Genomic DNA, 25482 nt, shown 5'->3' with positions numbered 1-25482 from the left:
AGAGACAAACTTCTTTCTAGTTTAAACATTATATTTTGGGGTCTCTTTATTTATACCAGCTTAGCCTGTACCCTAACCAAAACAATTCCTTTCTCTCAGGACTTTTAATTTTTCCTTTTTAGCCTTATCTTATCCCTCTTATTAGATAATGTATTTTAGTATGATTCCTTACCACCTTTCTGGCAAGAGGCAAGTAATTTAAAAAAATAAAGAACTAAACTCCTGTGATATTTGCCATATCCATGGCTGCCAATCATGCTTTAAATCATCCTTTTATATTTGGGAAGGTTCTGTTAAAGATAAATACAGCTGGACATGAGTAAAAGTGATCTAAACAGATTTTATTCAGTAACTACTCACAGCACAGGAAATGCTGGGCTCTGATTTGTACAGAGGTGACAGGGCATTTGTAAAAGGAGAAGAAAGGAGCAGGGAGGGGGAGAAAGAGGGAACTCAAGTAGAAAGTTACAATGGGTTGCCAGGTGTACATGTGATTAGCCCAGCTGTGTCTGATAGCTGGCAATTATGGAAGTTAGGATTCTCTCCTCCCACACAGACTGGGAGACAGAGGCCCTATCCCTCTTGATGATAACATTTTAGAGGAATTGTTTTCAGGTTCTTGAAAAAGACACTCCTGACTTGTAGGAGATACATAAACATCTTGAGGGGACAGAAAAAGGATTCATAATTGCAAGTCCTTTCTGATAAATGCTCTAAGAAAGGGAGATCAGATGCCTTTCCTCAGGTGTTGGCTAGAACAGACCGTAAATTCCTTTGACAGCCCTGAGCTTTTCCAGACAGGCACTTGGGAGGCGGCTGGGTTGTCCCAGGCATGCAGCCTTAGGCTGCTAGAAGCCATATTTTTGCAGTTCTCAGTTCCCACATTATGAATCCCACCACCTCAATGTAAGAGTCAGAACTCACAGCTCCAGACTCCCTTGCAGCTAGGTTGCAGGTGCTTGATGAAGTTTCTAACATATTCTTGGATGGTAACACGTGAGTAACATGACGAGGAGGCCAGACTCAGGGAAAATGATCTTCAAGTAAGCACAGTAGTGAAGATATTGGGATTTGCTGGCAGCAAGGCTGATGTCTCTGGGGGGTTGTGTAAGACTGGGTCTGAGAGCATATAAATACTGCACATGGAATTGCTTGCTGCTCCTCAAGACAACTGCCACCACCAGGATGAAAGACTGCTGCTGGGGGGATGCTGACAAGAACAGGAAGCAAAAACAAGGAAAGCACAGATCCCTTCTCCTTTCTCCAACCTTTCAGATGCCTTCAAGCAACTCCTACCACCCAGTAGGCAAAAGAGGAATATAGTCTGTAGCCCCAATACCCCAAGCAGAGTATAGAAGGGTGGGTTTGAAACAGAGAAACAATAGCTTAATAATCAGCAATGATCTTAAAAACAAAGGTGTTACATGTTCTTAGAGGTACATTATTTCTTGCAATGGAATAGACCCTTTGGTTATTTCCTTTATTTGTCTCTTTTCTTCTTGTCCTCTTCCCTCTTCCTAAATGAGCTCCTCCATGGCTTCAATTACAGTCTCTATGACATTATCCCCAAATTTCTATTTCCAAGGCAGACCTCTTGTCTGCACTGCAGTCCTATATATTTGATTGCCTTCTCAGTATCTTCTCCTTTTGTCTCCCAGGCCCCTCAAACTTAACACATCCAAACTCTTGGTCTTTCCCTGGAGGCTGCTCCTCCTGCAGCATTCCCTAGTTCTATGAATACACCACCATTTCCCCATTTCTTCTTTTTTTTTTTTTGGCCACACTGGGTGGCATGCAGGGTCTTAGTTCCCTGACCAGGGATTGAACCTGTGCCCCCTGCACTGGGAGTGTGGAGTCTTAACCACTGGATTGCAAGGGAATTCCCACCATTTCCCCATTTCATGCTTACACCTGAGAGCTACTCTTGATACCTCCCCTCTTCCCTCATTTTTCACATCCATTTAGTACCATGTTCTGTGGGCGTACCTCCTCATTATTTTTGAATGTCTTCTTCACTTCTCTCCATATCTACTACCCCTGCCCTGGTCCAAGCCACCATCTTCTCTCACCTGTGCTGTTGCAATAGCCTCCTAAGTAATTCCCTCCATCCACGTTTGCTCCCCCCAAGTGCAGTCTTCTCAGTGATCTTTTAAAAATCTGATCATAACTCTTCTAGGTTTAAAACCCTTCACTGGTTTCCCGTTACTCTTAGGATGAAGTCTAGAAGCCTGACCATGGCTTGCAGTCTGCCTACCTTCCCAAACCATTTTACAGCCCTCTCCTTCTGACCATTTATATACTAGGCCATGAATCTGTTTTCAGTTATTTCAAAGTACCATCTCTGTCCTGCCTCAGGACCTTTGTACATGTCTTTCCCTCTGTCCAGAGTTCTCTTCCCATCTCCTAGACCCTTTACCTCACTATCTTCTACTAATCCTTCAAGTCTCAGCTTAATTGTCACTTCCTCAGGGAAGCCTTCCCAGATCTAACTTCCATCACTGTCGCCTGGGCTAGGTAAGGCCTGCTTTTATGAGCTCTAATAGTACCCTCAAATTCTTTGTGGCGTTCATCACCCTTGTAATTGTTTATTTATATAATTATAAATAATTATATCATATGTAATATGTCTTCTCACTACACTTACAGTCCATGAGGACAATGTCTGTTCTGTTCATTGCTATAGTCCAAGCACATATCATTTATCTATCCCAGCATATATATCACAGTGTCAGGCACATAGTACCACACAGTAAATATTTGATGAATAAATGAGTGAGTGATAAGAAAGCTACTTTAAGAAGCGGCATAGTGTAGTAGAAATCACACTGAACTAATAGCCACAAGACCTGGGTTCTAACCTTGGTTTCATCATTTCCCAGGTAATTTTCAGCAATTATAAATTTCATTGAGTTCAGTGTCCTACTCTTTAAAACAAAGAGATAATGAATGGTCTCTGAGATTTCTTCAGTTTCCAAATGCAGTATTACTTTCTAGTGATGACTCCAGTGGCCACATGAAAGGGTGTCACTATGTTGACTGCAGTTCTGGAAAAGAAGAGCAGTATCTTTCCCCAGGTTTCTAGATTCACCTTTCCCAGGTCCTCACCATCTCACCTCTCTTGGCTTGATTACAGAGTAAATATCCCTGTTATCACCACCAAACCAACAGCTGACCCATCTGTTTGGCAGATTAAGAAATAAGAGAAGTTAAGGTGTGTCAAGCTTCTAGCAAAGACTGGGAACTGGTTCCCCTGAAAACAACTTTCCCTCTTGAGCTTGAGAATTAGAGAGTCAATTTATTTATTTTTGTTTGAATTTTATTTTATTTTATCTTTAATACAGCAGGTTCTTACTAGTTATCTGTTTTATACATATTAGTGTATATATGTCAATCCCAACCTCCCAATTCATACCCCTCCCACCGCTTTCCCTCCTTGGTGTCCATATGTTTGTTCTCTGCATCTGTGTCTCTATTTCTGCCTTGCCTTGCAAACCGGTTCATCTGTACCATTTTTCTAGATTCCACATATATGCGTTAATATACGATATTTGTTTTTCTCTTTCTGACTTACTTCACTCTGTATCCACGTCTCTACAAATGATCCAGTTTCGTTCCTTTTTATGGCTGAGTAATATTCCATTGTATATATGTACCACATCTTCTTTATCCATTCGTCTGTCGATGGGCATTTAGGTTGCTTCCATGACCTGGCTACTGTAAATAGTGCTGCAGTGAACACTGGGGTGCATGTGTCTTTTTGAATTACGGTTTTCTCTGGGTATATGCCCAGTAGTGGGATTGCTGGGTCGTATGGTAGTTCTATTTTTAGTTTTTTAAGGAACCTCCATACTGTTCTCCATAGTGGCTATATCAATTTACATTCCCACCAACAGTGCAAGAGGGTCCCCTTTTCTCCACACCCTCTCCAGCCTTTGTTGTTTGTAGATTTTCTGATGATGCCCATTCTGACCGGTGTGAGATGATACCTCATTGTAGTTTTGATTTGCATTTAGAGAGTCAGTTTAGTACAAGTACCTGAACTTTCCCATACCCATAGCTCTCAGCGACACTTCCACGCGGGAAAGGCTGCTCAGCGGGGAGTGTGGAACGGTGCTGAGGGCAGAAGCAGCACAAACCCCGGGTTCATTCACAACAGGCTCCAGGATGGGTTTGGGCCTGCTTGCATGTGGGTGTGTCAGGCATTCTGGGAATTCATGTCAAACAAAATCACTTCTCTACAACAGGAAGGTCTGAATCACAAGACACAGACAAGTTGTACGGTTATCCCCACCCTGCTCCTTGAACTATTCCTTCCGTGCCCCCCAGCACACACCAGGGATCAGTGCACTCTCTGTGTGAGTGGTACCAGGCTCTAGCCAGGAAGAGCAGGTTCAGAACAGCACCCCGACCTCCCTCCCCCGCCCCCCCCCCCCCCCCCCCCCCCCCGGCTACTCTCAGTCACCAACCATGCAGTTTGGGGTTTTAAAGGCCTCTCAGGAGCAAAGCAATTATATCCAGAACTGCAAGAAGCATTTGCCCCCAGAGATTCTGTGGCCCAATTGCATTATAATACACCTATTTGAGCTCTGCCATCCAGGGCTCTCCTCCCACATTCAGGAAGCTAAGGAGGAAATGTGTGAAAAAGATCACCCTGCAAACAAAAATATCACATTGCCACAAAATCTGAGCTGTAATAGGCTTCCTCAGAGAATCATACTTAATTGGTCACATTTCTAAGATGGAGTGACAAGCTGTGTTAAGATTATATGTTTTGTTCAAGAACAGGGGACCTGGTTTGGGGGGCTGAAAGCCAGTCCACACGCAACACTTCAAACCCTGTGTTTGGGGACCCACTTCCTTCCAGAGCCTGTGGCTTTTCCTGTTTCGCACAAGGGCAGTGTAGGAGCTAGTGGTGGCTCTGGCCTAGGACTCCAGATCTACAGGGGAAAATGACCACCTCAGAAAGAGACACACATTCATAGTGTGGCTTTGCCCCTCTCCTTTTCTGAACCTCCTGCAAAATACTATCTTATTTCTTCAAAGCAGTATTTTGCATTTATTTAGGAAACATGTATCTTCTCTGTGTTGGGCAGACTGCTACATTAGGAGGTTGTATCAGAAAACATTTCCCAAGAGAAAACAGATGGCACTCTTAGATTCAGATAATTTAAGGAGGAGGTCTATTAACGAAATAATAATGTGTAAAGGTGTATTTGTGGAGGACTCATGAGGAATAGGGCAGTAACCTAACGCAACCAAGCTCTTTCCACTCCTAGGCTTGAGGGGAGGGAGTGATTACTTGGGAGTTGGAATAAGAGAGAATCAGTGTTACCCCAAGTGTGATCTGGGGACCTGTGCAGGTCCGTACACTGTTACCAGTCTATGAGAGACATGTATGGCAATTGAAAGTAGACTTTTAGAAAATTCAATTGCATTTTGACATTGCCATAACATCAAAGTATGTGATCAGTACCAGGAATTGTAGCCTGAAGTTTAGGTTTTGTGGAGGAATATGTTCTGCTGATGCAGCTGCAATGACAGGAAAACATTCTGGGGCACTTATTCAGGTTAGGAAGCATGTGTCAGAATGTAAATCAACATGCTACTTCCTTCATTGAGAAAGTCGTACTCTCCTCCCCACCACCCCTCCCTGCAAGAAATAAATTAAAAAAAAAAAAAAAAAAAGAAATAAATTAATACAAAGTAAGCTAAATTTTCTTGTGCTAGGTGACATAGTAAAAATTGTTCATTCCTTAAAGGCTAGTGAATGTGTTCAATTTGAGACCATTTTCTTTATTTTGTGATAATCTGGAAGCTGATCATAAACAACTGTAATTATACCCTGAAGTATGATGGTTATCTAAGGGAAAAGTTCTGTCAAGAATGTTTGAACTACAGAATGAAACTCTGTTTCTGCAAAATAAGATACTAGTTTGATCCCAACTTTTCCAGGTTGGACAGCCAGACCTGCTTTTTTGTTTGATATCTTGAGTATTTCTAATGATCCTAATACTTTCATGCAAGGAAGGAATAGAAGCTTGGAAGAACAGTGTTTCTACAAATTGGAATAGCGTATTCCAAAACTTAACAATTATCCACAAAGTTGGTGAAAATGCTGATATTGCATATCTGTGAAAAGTTAACACCAAACACCTTACAAATTTGATAGAACATTTTCTGTTTTATTTTTCATCAAAAGAAGTTCCATGTGTAGGAAATTAATAGATCCAGAACTATAACTCTATGGGATAAATTGTTCATGTTGGCTATTGATAAAGGAAAGGAGATGACTTCTGAAACGTAGCATCACTTGCCTCATTTTGTACTGAAGTAAAAAACAAATAGTCTGAGCCTGCTGAGATTGCTTAAAATCTCTTCTTCTATTCCTGTCAAAATACCTTTTTGAGACTAATTACTCTAAAGTGTAATTTTTTAAAAACATTGAAACTGTTTATATATATATCATATCCTGTTGGTATCAATGTTGTTGATCCAATCTAGAATAGATAAATTAACAAGCAAAAAGCAAGATATTTGTCACATTAAAAACTTAAAATTGACATATACATTGTTCTTTCAAATTATGTGTAGGCATTTAACATGGGCAATTACTATATCTTTCCTAATTTTGGGTTTAGATACCATTGTAGAACATCAAGAATTTATGTGTGGGGCAGCAATTCTTTATACTAACCACCTATATGCAGACTTTCAATGAGCAGCATGTATAGTGTTTGCAATTCTTTTCTTTTTTTCCTCTGTTATGTTTCTTCTGATTATATTTCTTTTGAATATAGCTTTATGACTTTCAATCTAGTAATAAAAATCTGGTCTTGTATTTTATGTCATTGCTTTTTAATCTTTCTAATAATTCACTTTTAAATAATTCATTTTAATTGTATTTCCTAAAAGTATCATTCTGTACTCAGTGGGAAATAAAACAAGCTGACTCTTCACCCCAGATAGTTTGAGGAGGAAGAAGAGGGCCAGAAGAGCGGCTGTGAACTTCAGTGAGGGACGCAGCCAGGCTGAGGCCATCTCCTAGGGAAGGAGCCAGGAACAAACACCAGGACCTCACTTCCCGCCCTGCTGTCTCCTGCTGGGGCCTCTCCCAACTGGCCCAAACCAACCGGAAGCCAGAGGGCAAGGAAACCAATACAAGCAGACCTTTGAGGTCAGCCTCCAGGGCAGAGGGCAGGATGGAGGACAGAGAAGGTATATCTTGGTGGGGGACAGAGGGGGTGGACAGAGACACAGTCTGTGTCCCAAGGTGTGTATTGGCTTTTTGGGGTAATAGGCAAATAGACAATCACAAGGCAGTATAATCAGTGCCAGGATGGAAGGAAAACTGGAATCCTGTGGGAGCACACATCTGATCCAGGGCACATCTAACAAGCCTGGGCATTTGGGCATTCATTTGGGGCCAGAGGTAGTCAGGTCTGGAATGGCTTCCTAAGGCATGTGATGTGTGAGCTGAGGAATGAAGAAAGAACAGTAGTTAGCCAGGAGACAGGGCCAAGGGGAGTGAGGGTAAGGGTGCCCCAGAGGGAACAGCCCACACAAAGGCATATATATATGTTGAATGACAGGAACAAGGAACAAAGGGGGTAAGGCAGGATGGGTGAGCCTAGTCAGATCATGGGGCAGCTTACTCTTGGGCAAGGAATTTGACTTTATCCTGACATAAAGCGGGTGTAAAGTTTATGCTGCAGAAAGAATGACTGAGAAGGTCTTGAATTTGAAAAGCCACAGGGAAAAGCAGGAAGCCTCAAAGTCTGGATTCAGGAAGGAGCAGAGATGATAATAATAATAGCTAAGCTTTAGAGAGGGCTTACTCGGTGCCACATACTGTTCTAAGCTCTTAATATGTGTTAATTCATTTAATTCTCCCAGCAACACTGCCAAAGAGATGCTATTACTACTCCTACTTTGTAGATGAAGAAACTGAGGCACAGAGAGTTTGAGAAATAGCCCGAGTTCACACTTAGTAAGTAAAAAGAGCTAGGATTTGAACCCAGGCTGTCTGGCTCCAGCATCTGTGCTCTTAACCACCACCCTGGGGCAGGGGAGCAGGCCAGAGTAGGGCAACTGGGGACCAGGGGCAGGGGGCGTTAAAGCTAACATCTGCCTTCTACTGTTTCCTGTATGGAGAGCCTGTTGAGCATGAAAACTGTGGCTACTCCCCCTTCCAAACTGGCTGTTCCTCAGTACCTTATTTGTCCTTGCCCACACCTCTGAGATGCACAAGCCTATCATCTGTGCTGGATGAGCTTTTCTCATTTCCATTTGCATCTTGGCTTATGATATATTGGCAAGAACACAAGAGATGGGAGACATAGACTCAAGTCCCAGCCTGATCCTATGGCCCTGCTCAAGTCACCAACTCATGGGGTGACTGTGTAAAATGATTTTCCTTCTTCCAGTAGCTCCCCTTTTGTCTTTTTGTGCAATCTGATAAAAATTTGCTGTCTTTGTCACATTCCCTCCCATTCCGGACATTTTGTTGGTTGATAGCTGCATTATGTTATTATTGGTCTCTGACTATGGTACTTGCTTTTTTAGTTGATCTGTGTTGCTTCTGAAGTGCTTCATCATCTACTAATGCAGGGCAGGGCCTGGGTTCCTATCAGTGGCACAAACAAGCAACTCGATGTGCATGCATGCGTGTGTGTGTGTGTGTGTGTGTGTGTGTGTGTCTGTCTGTCTGTCTGTCCCAAGGGAACAGGGCACTGCTGAGTTCAGGCTGATTATTAGCTCATGGTCTGTCAGCAAACTATGTTCACAAGAAAGCAATTTGCTCTATGTCTCCTGCAGTGATGTCATGTTGCTCATGTTTTATGTTTTTCAGACTTCATTAGTTTTTATGCATCCTTGGTTAATATCTAGCTCAATGGATTTTGTAAGTGGAATGTCCCCAAACACAAAGTCACCCTCTTAAAATATAATTGAAAATACGTGCACATTAACTTCGTGTTGCTGACACTGGATATTGTAATGGCTAAGGGCACAGGATCCTGGAGTTAGACTGCTGGGTTCGAATGCTGACTCAGCAATGGCTAGCTAAAAAATACTTAACAGCTTTAAGCTTCAGTTTCTTGACCTGAAGAATAGAAATTATGAAATGAGGGAGTCTGTGTGAAAACTTTTAGCGAACTGCCTGGCTCAGGGTAAGTCCTCAATCATTGCTAGCTATGGTTTATTATCATGCCAACTACACTTGCATCAACAAGGCAGGAAAGTACTCAAGCTCCACAGCCAAGCTAGGAGGGGTACACGTGTGTGCATTCTGGTGTTTTAGCTCAGAGCCCTTAGTCTAGTGGGGCTCTTGAACTCAGAGGCCCCAGCAGCAACAAGTTTACTTTACAGTTGAGCCATCACTTCTGCTGATCAATGAAACTGACATAATGCCCCATTTTTTGAGCACCAGCCATGTGCCTAGAGCTGTCTGTGTCAAGAAGAGCAGCGTGCTTCAATTGGCTGGAGTGAGCAATCCAATTAGGGGAAGAATAAGAAATATAAACAGCCTGGCTAGGGATCATTGAAAGTCAGGAAAAGGAAATGGGGTGCAGTATTATGTTAGGACAGAGCCAGTCATCCTCTGGTCCTACAGATGGCTCTTTGGAGAGGACACTGAGTCAGGTCTGAGGTCACAGATCCTAAGGGACCACCAACAGCTCTAGGCTAAGTAAGAGGAGCAGAGGGGTGGCCATCAGGTTGGAAGAGAGGGCTGGGGGACATGGCTTGAGTCCCCTGAGACTGGGAGAAGAGATTATGCCCAGAACAAGAGACCTCACATCAGAACTCTGCCCACCCACACCCCCTTCTCTTCAGGGCTTCCTTGACCACAAACAATAAATAAACTTGCTAGAAAGCCAAGCAGATTCCCACAGGGATGCCTACCAGGCCAGACCTTGCTGCCCTTGACCTGTGACTGAGGATGCTGCCTGACCCTTCAGCACACCTTGGAGAATCTTTCCATGTGCAGACACACCGTGCCCACAGAGACAGCTGTGAAGGTTTCTTTTGGTTTGGGGAGCTGTCCCAGCAGTTGCCTTACAAATAGATGGGATTGAAACGGGATGCCCTAGAGCTTAGTTAACTTTTTTTTTCCTCTAGAATGAAGGGGCTCCTAGTTCTGTTTGCTTTATGAAAAGTGGATCTGTGGTTGAGCTCTTAGAACATTTGGAGAAAGATTTGTCAGAAGGCAGCTAGCCTGAGCCCTCAGAGATGTTTCTCTCTTCCTAGAGCACTAGACTGGGAGTCCTGGATTTTCATCCTGGCTCAGCCACTCTCCAGCCATGTGGCCTTCGTGAAGTTGCTTAGTACATTATCAGGCATATAATAGGTGCTTGATAAATGGTAACCCCAATAAACTTAATAATGTTTTAGGGGAGCCTAATGGCAGAAGCATTTGAAAAGACAGACTTGGATGATGACTATTTCTTAGAGATGTGAACCTCCCTCATCCACACCCCCCAGAGACCCTCGGCATTTGCTCAGTGGGGCCCTTCATCCTCTTCACTCTTGTTCTGGGCTGAAGTGGTTGCCCTAGGGCTGAGCAGGACTGCCTCCACAGCCTCTGTTGCTGCAAGAAGCCTCCCTCTCCCCAGGCTAACCACAGGTCAGCCGCTTGCATCATATGGCTACAGGAACTCAAAGAGAATGAAAAATGTTAACACCTAACCACAATTTATTCATCTACTCTTCTGTTGGTGGGCAGTAGGTTTTTGCTATTGTGAACAGAACTGTTAGGAATTTTTCTTGTACAAGTCTCCTATCTCACACGGGCAAGAATTCCTCTTGGACATGGAGTAGAAATGCTGGGTCGTGAGGCATGTGAATATTCAACTTTATGAGATAGAGCAAAACTGTTTTCCAAAGTGGTTCTACCAATCGACACTCCCAGCAAGGAATGCATAAGAGATTTCAGTAGCTGCGTCCTCTGGTGTTGTCACATGGCAGTCAAAAAGGATGAACCAGCTACAAACGTTGTTGTTTATATGAATCTTAGCAATATAATATTAACTGAAAAAAACCAAATCCCACAAGGATGCATATGGCATACTTTATGTAATTAGGACAACAGCTAAAAAGAGAATATGTATATATATTTCAGATTATATAAGGGTAAAATAAAATAAAGCTATAGCAAAAACAACTCAAGGGGAAGAGGTATTTGTACACCCATATTCATAGCAGCATTATTCGCAACAACCAAAAGATAGAAGAAACCCAAGTGTCCATCCACGGATGAATGATAAACAAAATGTGATATATTCATACAATGGAATATAATTTAGCCTTTAAAAGGAAAGAAATTCTGACACATGCTATAACATGGATGAACCTTGAGGACCCTATGCTAAGTGAAGAAAGCCCATCACAAAAACATACACCGTATGATTCCACTTAGATGAGGTACTTAGGGCAGTCAAATTCACACATACAGAAAGTAGAAGGGTGGTTGCCAGGGGCTGTGGGGAGGAAGGAAGGGGGAGTTGTTTAATGAGTACAGAGTTTCTGTTTCTCAAGATGAAAGGCATTCTGAAGATCGGTTGCACAACAGTTTGAATATACATAGCACTACCGAGCTGTCCACTTAGAAATGATTAGGATGGTAACTTTTACATTATGTGTATTTTAACACAAAAAAACAAACAGAAAAAAAGGAAGTCAAAGGAACCAGGAACATGAGATTCAGGAGAGTGGCTACCCGTGGGTGGGTGAGGTAGGGAGTGGGCTTGATGAGAAGACAGGCATGGAGAAGTACCACATACGTAGCTCTAAGTTGCTGACAAGGTCCTAACTTTCATTTTAAGTGGTGAGTTCCCTTAAAAAACATACAACACTAACTACATTTTAAAAATAAACAAACACACAAAAATGCTCCTGCATGCACCAGTGACGAGAGTGTGTCATCAACCAGAGATTAGATCAATCCAGTTCTCTACAATCAAGGTGCAAAAACATTTATCCTCAAGGTCCTCTATAGGAAATTATAAACTGTTTTTAATTTTACAATAAGAGTTTAAACTTCCCCCACTAACATCTTCCTCTTGTCAATTTTATAAAGTCTTGAATTAAAGAACTCTTCCAGGTGTTGCTGCAGATAGAAGCCTGAACCAGAGAGACCCTCATCTGGCAATTTCAGTCAAAATTCTGGCACCCAGCAGAGGTAAACAAGATAGGAAGTTTGCTCTTATAGGTAGCTATATTTTTAAACAATTCAACAGAACGCTAATTTATTAATTAACCCAAGTGAGAATTTGGTTGCAAGTGGGCTAGTCAGTACTTCTAATTTTTCTATAAGATTAATCCATAAAAAATTTGATAACTGACTAATTCGGACCCAAATTTGTTATAGGATGCTGATTTAACAGGGCTTTGTTCAGGTCTGTTTATATCACAGGGTATAACAACATGATTTTAGAACTGAAAGTAACTGTAGAGATCATCTTGTCTCTTTGCCAGAGATGGAGAATAGTTGGCACATATGCCACTAGTTCCCAAACTCATGCCCATGGCAGACATTGCTAATCAGTCGTGGCACACTTTCCCCTTAAGCCTGGTCTACCGTAGAATCTTTTCTAACACAGCTCTCCGCATGAGATGAAACCTATTTGGCATCTCTGATCTAGTCCAACCCTCTGCTTGTACAGATGGAGAAATAAGCAAAGGAGGTGACTGTCCAGGGTCACATAACAAGTCCAGTGCCTTTTCCACCACCCTGAGTCATCCTTTCCTTTGGGCCTCTGACAGAAATCAGACACTGTCATCGCAGGAATCCCAGCCTTTGCTGCTCTTGTGAGCTGAAGCCAGCCCTCGTTATATAGCCCCAACCGCAGACGATTTTCCTTCTGGGACTTGCAGGCCTCTCTCTCGCTCCCTGTCCTTTCAGCTGTGACTGCTGCTGTTGGCAAGGCTTTCCACGGAGGAGAAAGCATCCTTCTCATCTTTCATGATGTTCTGTTGGCATCTCCCCAAGCCAAGTCTTTACAAACAACAGTGCCAGGTCTGGGGCGGATGTAACCCGTCACGTCACTCAGCAGGGACATCTTCCCTCCAAGGCTGTCTTATCAACATGGAGCAGTTTCCCTCCATGGCATGAAATGATTCCCCCTCAGTCACTCCCTACCCCACTCCACCTCACCCCCACGAATAACCAGAGCATTACTTCTCCAAAGAAACCTACAAACTTCAAATTTTTGGGCAAATGAAATAGAGGTGAAATTGTAGGAACAGGTAAATTGGAGAAAGGCAGGCAGCAGCTAAGGACCTTTCCCTCTGAAGTGCCACAAAATGGCAGCACAAAGGCCTTATTCCATTGAAAGTGGCACCGGGGCAGGTAAGGCATCATCACCTTCCTTTCAATCATGTAAGGACATTTCACAACCTTGGCCAAGCTGCTGGATTTGATTTAAACTTCAAGTGGTTTTGCCAGACCCTCTTCCAACTGAGAAGTGAATACTTCATCTTAAAACCACAGGAAATGCTTTGAAGGTAACTGGTACAAGTGTCTCATTTCAGACCAGAGAAAGTGGAGCGCAGATCAGAGAGGAGTCAGCTTCAGGCCATACCCAGGGAGTCAAAGCCCAAAGTCAGAGCCCACAGCTTCTGCCTCTGGCCCAGGGCTCTTCCTCTGCTCCTGTTTCCTAACCAGTGGGTCTTGCTTGGTGCCCTGGGAAAGGGACATATCAAAGAGAGCAAAGAAACTCACATCTGAAGACTAGCCTCCATGGGTGGGTAAATGAAATCGAGGGATCTCGCAATTGGAGGGTGAGGTTGACACAGGCAGGGGCTGGGACCAGCATGGAGCCTGGCATGGTGCTATTGCCTGCGGGGATTTTTTCTCTTTTAATCCTCTCAGCAGAGCTGGGCAGTTTAGACCCATTTCATGGATGAGGACGTGGGGGCTCAGTGACAGTAAGCAACTTGTCTAAGGTGGCCTCATCAGGAGAAGTTGGCTGTGCCATTTGAACCCAGGTCAGCCCTGTGAGCCTGGGTCTTCCTTTCCAATACCCACTCAGGATCACCTCGGGCCACACAGAGTCAAGCCAGTCCCTTGTGGGTTTTTAAGAACCCAGAGTTAGGGAGAGGTATATTTCATTTTGATGATTCCAAGGAAACCCTGGGTAAGCAAACCAGATCATGGGTAGGTGTGAGGGAATTTTATTTTTTGTGCGGGGGATATATAATCCTCTTAGGAGAATAAAATGTTCTCAAGCCACTTGGCAGTAGCTATTTTTATAGATCTATTCTATTATAAGGTATTACTTCTAGCTCACTGGCCTACATCTTCCAGAAAAGAAAACTTTGCATTTAATGTTTAAAATGAAATAAATACTTATTTATATAAGGCATACTATTTATACCTTATTAAAAATTTGGGAAATGCAGGAGATTGGGGTCTGCTATAAGCCCTGTAAGGGCAGGAAGACCCATAGCTTCAAGCTGGGGCTCTTCTGCACGTGCTGTTTCATGATGGGAATGTTGTTTAATAACGCAACTAAAATCTTATGGTTGGACATTTACAGCTGGCCCACTGTATCCATGGGTTCCACACCTGTGGATCAAAAATATTTGAAAAAAAATTCCAGAAAGTTCCAAAAAGCAAAACTTGAATTTGCCGCGTGCATTTACATTGTATTAGGTATCATAATCTAGAAATAATTATAAGTATACGTAGGAGAGGATGTGTGTAGGTTATATGTAAATACTACTCCATTTTATATAAGGAACTTGAATATCCACTGATTTTGGTATCTGCAGGGGTCCTGGAGCAAATCACTCACACATATGAGGGACCACTGTATATTGTTTTGTTTTTAAAATATGATCAACTACATTGTAACAAATATCCTCTAGTTAAGTCATAGCTGATATACAACATTATTTCTTTATAATTAATTACTGGAAATTATGGGTCAGATTTAAGACTTTTGATAGATGTTGCCAAATTGGCCTCCATAAAAGTTGCTCCAATTTACATTCTCAGCAGTGTATGAAAGGCCTATTTTCTCAAATCATCATTAACACTGGGTTTACTTTTTTTTCTGTTACTAGTGAAACTGAATATTGTTTTATATATTCATTGGACATTTGTATTTCTTCTTTTCTGAATTACACTTCATTTCCTTGCCTCATTTTTTCTTATTACTGTACTTGTCTTTTTCTCATTAGGTGACAAGTACTTTTATATAGTGGAAATACTATTTCCACACTTTGATATATTTCATTATGTTGAAATCAAAACTTCTGTATGTTATGAGACACCAGAAACATAAATTAAAAGACAAAGGACAAATGGAAAAAACAAATTTACAACGATGTAACACTTTTTCTTTTTAGTTTCATGCTTAGAAAGTCCTTAATCGTCCCCAAGGTTATAGAAAAATCCATTTTTGTTTTCTATTCATTTGTTAGTGTGTTTATAGTTTTCATTATTAACATCTAAGCCTTTACAAGAACTGGAATTAATTTCTGATATGAAGTTTAAAGCAGTAATGATCAAACTTGATTTTTTTCCAGGTAGGTAATTAATTGTTCTAACATAACTTATTGAATAATCCTTCCTTTCCTTGGGGATTTCAAATGCCATTTTATCACATCCTAATGTATATCCTCATGAAAATTTGGGTTTGTTTCTGGACTTCCTATTCTGTTCTGTGAATGCTGGCCTCTTCTAAATTCTAAAGCTATACCTATTCCAACAAGGGCTCCCAAGTTCTCAGAAATGGATTTTGCATTGCTTTGGAGGTTTCTGTTTATATTCTTGTCTCTTACTCTAGACTGTGAGTTCCTTGAGGGCAGAGGATCTGTCTTATTCCTCTTTGCACCCAGAGTGCCTAGGATGGTCCAATGAAAGGAGGACACGGCAGCATCACAGAGAAGGGGGGACAAGTCCTAGGCAGAGTGTTGCCAGATTCAGCAAATGAAAGTACAGGATGCCCAATTAGATTCGAATATCAGATCAACAATAAATAAATTTTATTTATTTATTTATTTGTTTGTTTGTTTGTTTGTTTATTTTTGGCTGTGTTGGGTCTTCATTTTGTGCGAGGGCTTTCTCTAGTTGTGGCGAGCAGGGGCCACTCTTCATCGCGGTGCGCAGGCCTCTCACTATCGCGGCCTCTCTTGTTGCGGAGCACAGGCTCCAGACACGCAGGCTCAGTAGTTGTGGCTCACAGGCCCAGTTGCTCCGCGGCATGTGGGATCTTCCCAGACCAGGGCTTGAACCCGTGTCCCCTGCATTAGCAGGCAGATTCTCAACCACTGCGCCACCAGGGAAGCCCCATAAATAATTTTTATATGCAATATTTGGGACATACTTGTCCTAAAAAATTATCCGTCGCCTATCTGAAATTCTATTTTAAGTGGGAGTCCTATATTTTATCTCACAACCCTACCTGGACTGGATGTCAAGAGACCTGGCTTCAGTTCGGCCTCTGCCAGGACTGGCTAGGAGACCTTGGACAAGCCATGGAACCTCTCTAGACCTCAGTCTGTCATTGTGAAATTAGGGACTTGGTTCATTCCACAGACATTTATTTATCAAGGACCCACGACACACCAGGTTCTCTAAGGCAGCTGTGTAGCAAAAGCACAGGTCTGGGAGGCAGAAGTTGGGTTTCTGATTTGAGTTCCCCACCACCAACATGATAAGACACATACCAGGGAGAAATGAGGCTAGGTGAGCTCTCCAGTGCCTCCCACCCTGCATTTCAAGGGCCCACCCAGACATCCCCTTTGGAACGCTCACTCTCCCTGGACCTTGCATTTGGCCTCAGCCCTTGCTATGCACTCTGCGCTGGCCAATAAGGAATTCATCTTTTACAAACCAAATGTCGCAACTGACACAGGCTCGAGTTAGAAGTGCCCAGCTGTCTGAGTGCGAGGGTGTGGAATGCAGCCTTCCACACCTGCAGAGGCAGCTTCGCAGGCCAGGGAGGCCCTAACTCACAGCCCGTCCTCCGAAAAGCCCCAGGGACCTGGACCCTAGTGGAGTGGGGCAGACGTTCTATGATTCTGCAGCTGACTATTCATGCATTTTAAGCTTCCCTTTGTATATGAAGGGAAAATAGGGCTCTTCTCTGATACCACCCAGCACGTGACGGCAGACTGGACACGCCCAGCAGATACTCAAACAAGCTGGTGAAGCAGTTATTCTGTTTCTCCTTTTTTCCTCTACACCCTCTCCTGTGTACACAGGTGACACAAGCCCACACAGCCTACGTACTTGGTCCTAATGGTCCCGAGTCTGTGCCAAACATAATGCTAAGCATTGGGGTTACAATAGTGTACAAAAACTATCCTGGCCCTTGCTGCCATGGAGCTTTCAGTCTAGCGAAGGAGATGGCCATGAAGCACACAATCAAACTTATTTAATTGAAAAAGTATAAGGAGATATGAGGGCACATTAGTAGGAAATCTGATTCGATGGAATGGGTAGTCAATACCTCAAACAAAAGATATTTGAATAGGAGTTCACTATCTATTCTAGGAGAGGTCTTTCTGACAGAAAGAACAGTATGTTCAAAGGTCCTGAGGTGGGAGGGTGTACCCTCAAGGATCTGAGATGAGAGAGGGAGTGAGAGAGAGAGTGAAGCAAGAGTAGACTGCAGAGGCAGGAAGGAGCCAGATCCTGCAGGCCGAGGGTGAGTCAAGGCCATTGAAGGATTAAGCAAGATGGTGATTTAATGATATTGGGTTTTTAAAGATGAGTATGGCTGTAATACAGGAATGGGTGGTTGGAAGGGGCCGAAGTGGAGACTACTGGGAATGTGTCTGTGAAGGCTGACAGTGACCTAGTAGCAGAAATGGGGAGGGAGAGAAATAGACTGTATTTGGCTTGGTCATGATTGAAAGAGGCATCAGTGAGATGGTGGCACAGCAGGGGAAGACTTCACCTATGGGAAGAGGGGTGTGGAGAGAAGCAGGAGACTTAGCGGGGTTGGGTAGGGCGAAGGGGGCTGGGGAAGGGAGGGAGCAAGAGAGAAGATACAGGAGCAGGAGGGCTGCAGTTGAGAGCTCAGAGGACCAGGGAAATCCTATAATACCCAGTCAGAGGTGGGGCAAAGGGAACACTCATCTTTCCCAGCTTTATCTCATTTTAGCCTCACAGAGATCCTGCCAGGGAGGGGCCTCATCCCCCATTCTGCACAGGAAGCAAGTACAGTTCAGAACTTTTCCTAGAAGGCAGAGTTGGTGCAAGGCAGAGTTGGGATTTAAACTCTGTTTAACTACACTCTTTCCCCTCTGCCAGGAGCTCCCTCCTGCCCCCTGATTCATGGGCTGATGATTTAACAAGGTCCAATAGTTAAAAGGGAGAGCTCACAGATTCTCCAGGAGGGGAGGAAAGCAGATTGGTGGGAGGGTTAATTCTCATTTCCTGTAGTGATCACCTGGGAGCCTGGGAGCCTGGGGTGGTATCGGGGAACCAAGGCAGCCACAGAGTGGACACAGCAAAGGGCAGTGGTTCTCAACCCTGCCTATGCGTTGCAGTCATCAGAGGAGCTTTGAAAAGTCCTGGTGCCCAGGCTGCCTCCAACCTGTCACTCCCCCCAGGTGATTCCAACGTGCAGCCAGGTTAAAACCCACTGGCATAGCAGCTGCTCTCAACTCCATCCTCTCTTGGCCCCTCAGGCCGGAGAATCTTAGAAAGGCCTCCCACAGCTGTGCCTGGGGATATATTGCCCAGGACCCCAGCCTAATCTGAGTTTAGGGTCTAATTAAGGTCTTTAAAGGGCCTAATTAAGGTCTTTAAAGGCCCAAGACACAGCAAACATTACCTGGCCTCCATCTCTTAAGTAATTCAAAATAAAAACCAGACTCAATCATAAAATAAAATTTCATTTTTTGGGGGGAAATGACACTTTCATGGCAGCTGAAATTAAAATAGCTTATTTCTAGGGAATTCCCTGGGGCCCCGGGTTCAATCTCTGGTCAGGGAACTAAGATCCTGTAAGTGGCGTGGCCAAAAAAAAAAAACCCAGCTTATTTCTAGATTTTCTGGGGGGGTGTGTGCATATGCGTGTGTGCACTCTGCCTTGGCTGGCGCCCCACATGTGTAATTGCTCTGTGTACTGGGTCAATCTGCATAGTTTCTGACTGCTCAACTTCTAGCAAATGAAAACTACACACAGTCCGATTTCTGAGCCGTAGAGATGGAAGCAGCAGTCTCCTTTTGGGTTTAATTTGAATTAAACTGTCAGGCTGTACTTGATGCAGGAAACTGACGATTTTCAACAAGAAATCTTCAGATGAGGCCTGTCAGCGTGAAGTGTAACTCTAGAGACTGCTTGGCAAGGGAACCAGCTTTGTCTGGAGGCCAAGTCAAATGGGTTCCCCATCAGGAGCATGAGACAGGCCAACAAGACCTGTCCATTAGGGAAGTGACCCTTGGTCTGTCCAGTTTTAACAGAGGAGAATTCTTGGTGCAATGACCACTTCTGATGGGGGAATTAGTCAGGGAATGGGCACTGCCTTTTCCACTTGGACACCACTGGGTGCCCACACCTGAGGGATGAACAGTTCCTGGAGATGGATAAAGAGTGGTGTGCACCTGTCAGAATGGCCATCATCAGAAAGTCTACAAATAACAACAAATGCTGTGAGGATGTGGAGAAAAGGAAACTCTCATACACTGTTGGTGGGAATGTAAATTGGTGCAGCCACTATGGAAGGCAGTATGGAGGTTTCTCAAAAAACTAAAAGTAGAACTACCATATGACCCAGCAGTTCCACTCCTGGGTATATAGCCTAAAAAAAGCAAAAACACTAATTCGAAAAGATACATGCACCCTAATGTTCATAGCAGCATTATTTACAATTGCTAAGATATGGAAACAACCTAAGTTCCATCAACAGATGAAAGGATAAAGAAGATGTGGTGTATATATATATATATGCAATAGAATACTACTCAGTCATAAAAAAGAATGAAATTTTGCCATTTGCAGCAACATGGATGGACTTGGAGGGCATTATGCCAAGTGAAATAAGTCAGATAGAGAAAGACAAATACTGTATGATATCACTTACATGTGGAATTTAAAAAACACAACAAATTAACGAATATAACAAGAAAGAAGCAGACTCACAGATATAGAGAACAAACTAGTGGTTACCAGTGGAGGCGGGGGCAATATAGAATGTGGAGGAGTGGGAGGTACAAACTATTCTGTGTACGACAGACTCAAGGATATATCGTACAACAAGGGGACTATAGCCAATATTTCATAATAACTGTAAATGGAAATTAACCTTTAAAAAAGTATATAAAAACAAAATAAATTTTAAAAATAAATAAAAATATATTTCCATTTAAAAACAAAACAAACAAACAAAAGAGTGGTGTGCATGTCAGGGGTGCCCAGGTTGGGCTCTTACAACCATCCCTTGATCCTGCCCTCTGGAACTCTGGGCAGGCTGACGGAGAGGCTCCTTGGGGTCTTAGCTTCTGACCAGGATACCCACGTTCTCCTAGCACCCCAGCAGGGAAGCACGGTTTGAAGATACTGGGACTAGGAGAACAACTGATCAAGTGAACCCAAGATGTGGCCAAAACTCCCTTTGACAGGCAGGCTTTGAGGACAAAGAATCTCACCCAAGGAGAGATGGCACCTCTGACCAAATCCTCACTCTGACCCACTGAGACAATAAGCCTAGCCTCGCTCACATGCGGGGCTGGAGGAAGCTATTTCGGCACCTCTTGTGTCCTCGTCACCGCTGATTCCACCCATCCCAGTCCTCTGCCAGAGCCAGACCAGCCTGCCACGTCCTGCCATTTCGGTCAGGACTCTTTTGCTGTGAGTGACAGAAAATTCACTTGAGTTAGCTCAGGCAAGAAGGGAAGTTCACTGGCTCAGTAAGTAAACCACAGAAGGGCAAAGGATCAGATGGGCCTGGGGAATACCTGGACCCAGGGTCATCAACACAGTTAGGACCTGTAGTCTCCTTCCTCTGTCTCTGCTTCAGTCTGCGCATCAGCTTCGTTCTCTCAGAGCAACTTTTCCCATGAGGTAGGAATCAGGCTATTGGTGGTACTAGGCTCCCATCTTCCTGGCTTTACCCCCCAGAAAGGATGGTTCTCCCCCCGACCGCATCTTAGTTCCTATTCAGAAAAATCCAGGGGAAGTTTTCTGGTTGGTCTAGTCTGGGTTGCCTGTCCAGCCCATGGCTGGGAAGCCAGGACACTACAGCTGCGGGACGTTCTAGTACCATATGGTTGGAGTAGAGTGGGGAGGTGTGTTTATTAGCCTACTGGGGCTGCCACAACAGAATGCCACAGACTGGGTGGCCTAAACAACAGAAATTTCTTTCTCACGGTTCTGGAGGCTGAGAGGCCCGAGATCGAGGTGCCAGCAAGGCAGGTTTCATTCTGAGGCCTCTCAGAATGGCTGATAGGCAGCTGCCGTTTTGCTGTGTGTTCACATGACCTCTTCTTTGTGTGTGAGGGAGAAGGAGAGTCTGTGTGAGAGACAAAGACAGAAGGGGGGGGTGGGGTGTGGAGGGAGAAGGAGAGGGAGTACTAGCTCTCTGGTGTCTATTTTTGTAAGGACATTAATCCTATAAGATCAGTGCCCCACCGTTATGATTTCATTTAACCCTAATTACTTCCTTAGAAGCCTCATCTCCAGATACAGCCACACTGGGAGTAGGGCTTCAACATATGAATGGGGGGAGGGGGGAAGCAACCATTCAATCCATAATAGGAGAGAAGCACTATTTACCCAAAGAAGGGGATTTGGTGGTCAGACAGGAAGGAATTTGGGGGCTCTGGGCACCCCAGTTATTTTATAAAGAACATCTTAGAAAATGTCCAGCACAATGGCTTCTTGTCTCCACTACCCAAGATCCACAAGGCCTCATGTTTGGACAGATTTTGTTTATCAAGCAAACTGCATTCACAGTCATGCTTCACTAATTTTCCTAGGAAATATCCCAAGTTAAAAAGAGGGATATGTTTGTTGAGAAAATTCCAGCCCAAAGGAAAGACACTTCCTGTTTTTGTTTGCAGTGCAGCCTTGTTATGGATCAATATTAGATTTCCATGAGGCACTTTGCATTTTGCAAATATTGCTCAAGTCAGAGACCTAAAAAGAATACCAGCTTTGGAGGCAAAGACCTTTGCATTCAAATTCCAGCTGAGGGCCCGTGAGCAAGTCACTAGCCCACTCCAATCCTGTGTCCCTGTTGTATAGCCACCTACTTCCCGCCATTTACAAGGATGGAGATAATGTATGTAAAGTGCCCACTTTGTGCTCAGCACATAGTAGGAGCTTAGTAAGTTTAAGTTCCCTTCCTTCCCCACTATCCTAATGTATTTGTTAAAGATGGGGGAAGAGAGGTATGGAGGAATGGGATGGGGAGAACAGTACCAGGGAGGCTCCAGCTGTATGCTTCACAATCCTACCAATCAAGTCTCTGAATTAGGCCTCAGCTTTCCGTTTATAAACTTAGGCAGGACAGGGGTGGGTAGGAAGAGGAGGAACTTGGCGTTGTTGGTTCCAGCAGGGCCCTTCTGATTCCATAACCTGGTCTTCTCTGCCTGGTTCCTGCCCACCCCATAGCCCCCGCTTCCCATGCTCTGAAGGTCTTTTGGCCAAGTTCAAGGCTGTGGAAAGAAGGGTGGAAGGAGGGAAGGAAGAGGCATTTCCCCCAGAGAGCCTGAAGGTGGCACCAGAGCAGCGCAGGAGCTGACATCAGTCTCTAGCCATCCTGCCCACCAAGCAAGGTGGGATAGGACAGGCAGAGGTGGTGAGGACCGCTCAGCAGGGCAGCGACACATGGGCGGCAAGCCAGGCTGGGGCATCTGTCCACACCATTTGAAATCGGCACAAGGGCCCTCTGGCTAATTTCCTCTCTTTGGTAGGATGATCATGTGATTTACCATTCAAATCCAGACACTGATTTATCCGTCAAATCCAGATGCTTCAGAGTGAAAAGGGCACTATTAATAATTGCTTCCGGGACAGCAGGCTTAAACTCACCTGTCCCTGGCAAAGCAGAACTTCCTGTCACCTTACCCTCAGGTCACTTTTTCCTTCATTGTTTTCACTATTCTTTTTTCCCAATCACCACTGTCTTTTTTTTTGTTTTTTGGGCCCGCCACACAGCATATGGTATCTCAGTTCCCCAGCCAGGATTCAAACCGCACCCCCTGCAGTGGAAGCACAGAGTCTTCACCAATGGACCAACAGGGAAGTCCCCACCATTGTCTTTGAGGATATTGTCCTTGCAATGGGATATTTTAATACATATATATATATTATAAATTATTTTATTTAATTTATTTATTTTTGGTTGCGTTGGGTCTTCATTGCTGCACGCGGGCTTTCTCTAGTTGCAGAGAGCGGGGGCTACTCTTCATTGCAGTGCGCGTGCTTCTCCTTGTGGTGGCTTCTCTTGTGGAGCACGGGCTCTAGGCGTGCGGACTTCAGTAGTTGTGGCATGCAGACTCAGTAGTTGTGGCTCACGGGCTCTAGAGCGCAGACTCAGTAGTTGTGGTGCACAGGCTTAGTTGCTCCGCGGCATGTGGGATCTTCCCCGACCGGGGATCGAACCCATGCCCCTGCACTGGCAGATGGATTCTTAACCACTGCACCACCAGGGAAATCCCACAATGGTATATTTTAGACCTTGAAGCACGTGCTTTAGCTTCTTAAGTCTGAACAGAGTCTCTCTGAACCCACTCCAATAGCTGGTTTTAGCTTCTAGTCAGAAGATTCTGTGTTCCCTGGTTTGCCAACCCCACGGCTCAAGAGTTAAAGATGTCAGATGTGGAACAGTGACCCTTATCTCAACTTCAGTTGAGATTTATTTATTTATAAATTTATTCAGGAATAAATTTATTCCTGTAATTTTGTTCTGAGTGCTCACATCCTTTACCTCTTTAAATTTAACTATATTGGTTTATTGAATTGCAAATAGACAAGTCCCATTAAGCAGGATTCTTATATTTCCAAGATCATCCCATTACTCCATTCAATCCCAAATTAGCATGTCATTTATCCCCTTGTTTCTGAATCCTCTTCACTTAATAGCCTCACAAACATCCATCCATTGCAAAAAGGGCTCAAACTTTTCTCACTTCCAGTTTTGGTTGATTCATTGATATCCAAGTAATGGATTTGTCTGGGGGGGGGGGTCATTGTAGAGAACCGTGCCCTTAAACATATTTTTAGAGTTGGATTTTGCTAGTTAATAGCCTATCTCTCTGTCATTCACACTTGCCACAAATGAATAAAGATTTCAGTCTTAACCTAAAATCTAAGTTAGACTTTTCACTTTATCTGAATAACGTAGTTAATATGAGAAATAAAAAAGTTTTTACGGAAATTTTCTCAGCTAAGAACCTCATGGTCACAAATATGTGTGTAAGCAAGAGGAAAATTAGGTTCGAAATATATAAAATCTTAAATCTGTTATTTTTAGAGGCAAGATTGTCCATGTTTATTTTTTTTTCTTTATTAGTGAAGTACATTTTACATATGGTAAGGTACACATATCTCAAGTGTACAACTTAATGACTTTTTGCATATGCAGTGTAACCATGCCCAGCTCAAGATATAGAAAGTTTCCATCACCCTAAAATGTTCCCTCATGCCTGCTCCCAGTCTCTACCCACCTCAACGATAACTGTTCTGACCTTCACAATCAAAAACTAGTTTTGCCTGTTCTTGAACTTCATATAAATGGAATCATACAGTACATGCCCTTTTGTGGCTGGCTTCTTTCACTCAGCATAATGTGTATATGATTTATCCATGTCACTAGTGTGTACTGGTAGTTACTTACTTTTCATTGCTGTGGTTTCCCATATTTTATTTATTACTCTCTTATTTATGGCTAACACAATGTCTTATGGGGTCTGTTGTTCCCTTTGGCTAGATTGATATTAAAAATCTTCATATCAATGGAGCGTAGTAATTTTTAGAAGACAAAAGCCAAAACCATCCAGTCTTAAACCAAGTTTCCTCCTAATCCCTCCTTCAGTCAATCTTCTCCTCGTGCTACTTTTCCTCACAAAATTGATAGAAAATTAAGGAACCTTAAAGCTCTGCATTGTGTTATCAGCTTAGGGAAACTTGACATCTGGACAACAGGGTAGAACATTTACAATCCGAAATGCTGAAATAATTGTAGCAAACACATAACACTTACTAGTTTTCAAAGTGCTTTATATATATTACTTATCCTGAAAACAACTCTATGAAGTAGATACTATTATTGTCGTCCTCACTTTTCTGATGGGGAAACTGAGGCACAGAGAGGCCAAGTAACTTGCCTGAGGTGGTAGAGCCAGGATTTGAATCTGGACGGTTCAGTTTCAGAGCCCTCACACCTCACCACCATCTTGTGCTGCGTGATACTTTCTGTAGCTGAAGTGTTTTCTTCTATTAGCTTGGTAGCACTTTCTGAATAATTCAAATCTTATAAATTTGCTTCAAAGAATACAACTAAATTGAATGGAAGATCTAA

Source organism: Balaenoptera ricei, chromosome 2 (genome assembly GCF_028023285.1).
Source record: "Balaenoptera ricei isolate mBalRic1 chromosome 2, mBalRic1.hap2, whole genome shotgun sequence".
Lineage (NCBI taxonomy): Eukaryota > Metazoa > Chordata > Mammalia > Artiodactyla > Balaenopteridae > Balaenoptera > Balaenoptera ricei.
Note: the sequence above shows the minus strand (reverse complement) of the source record.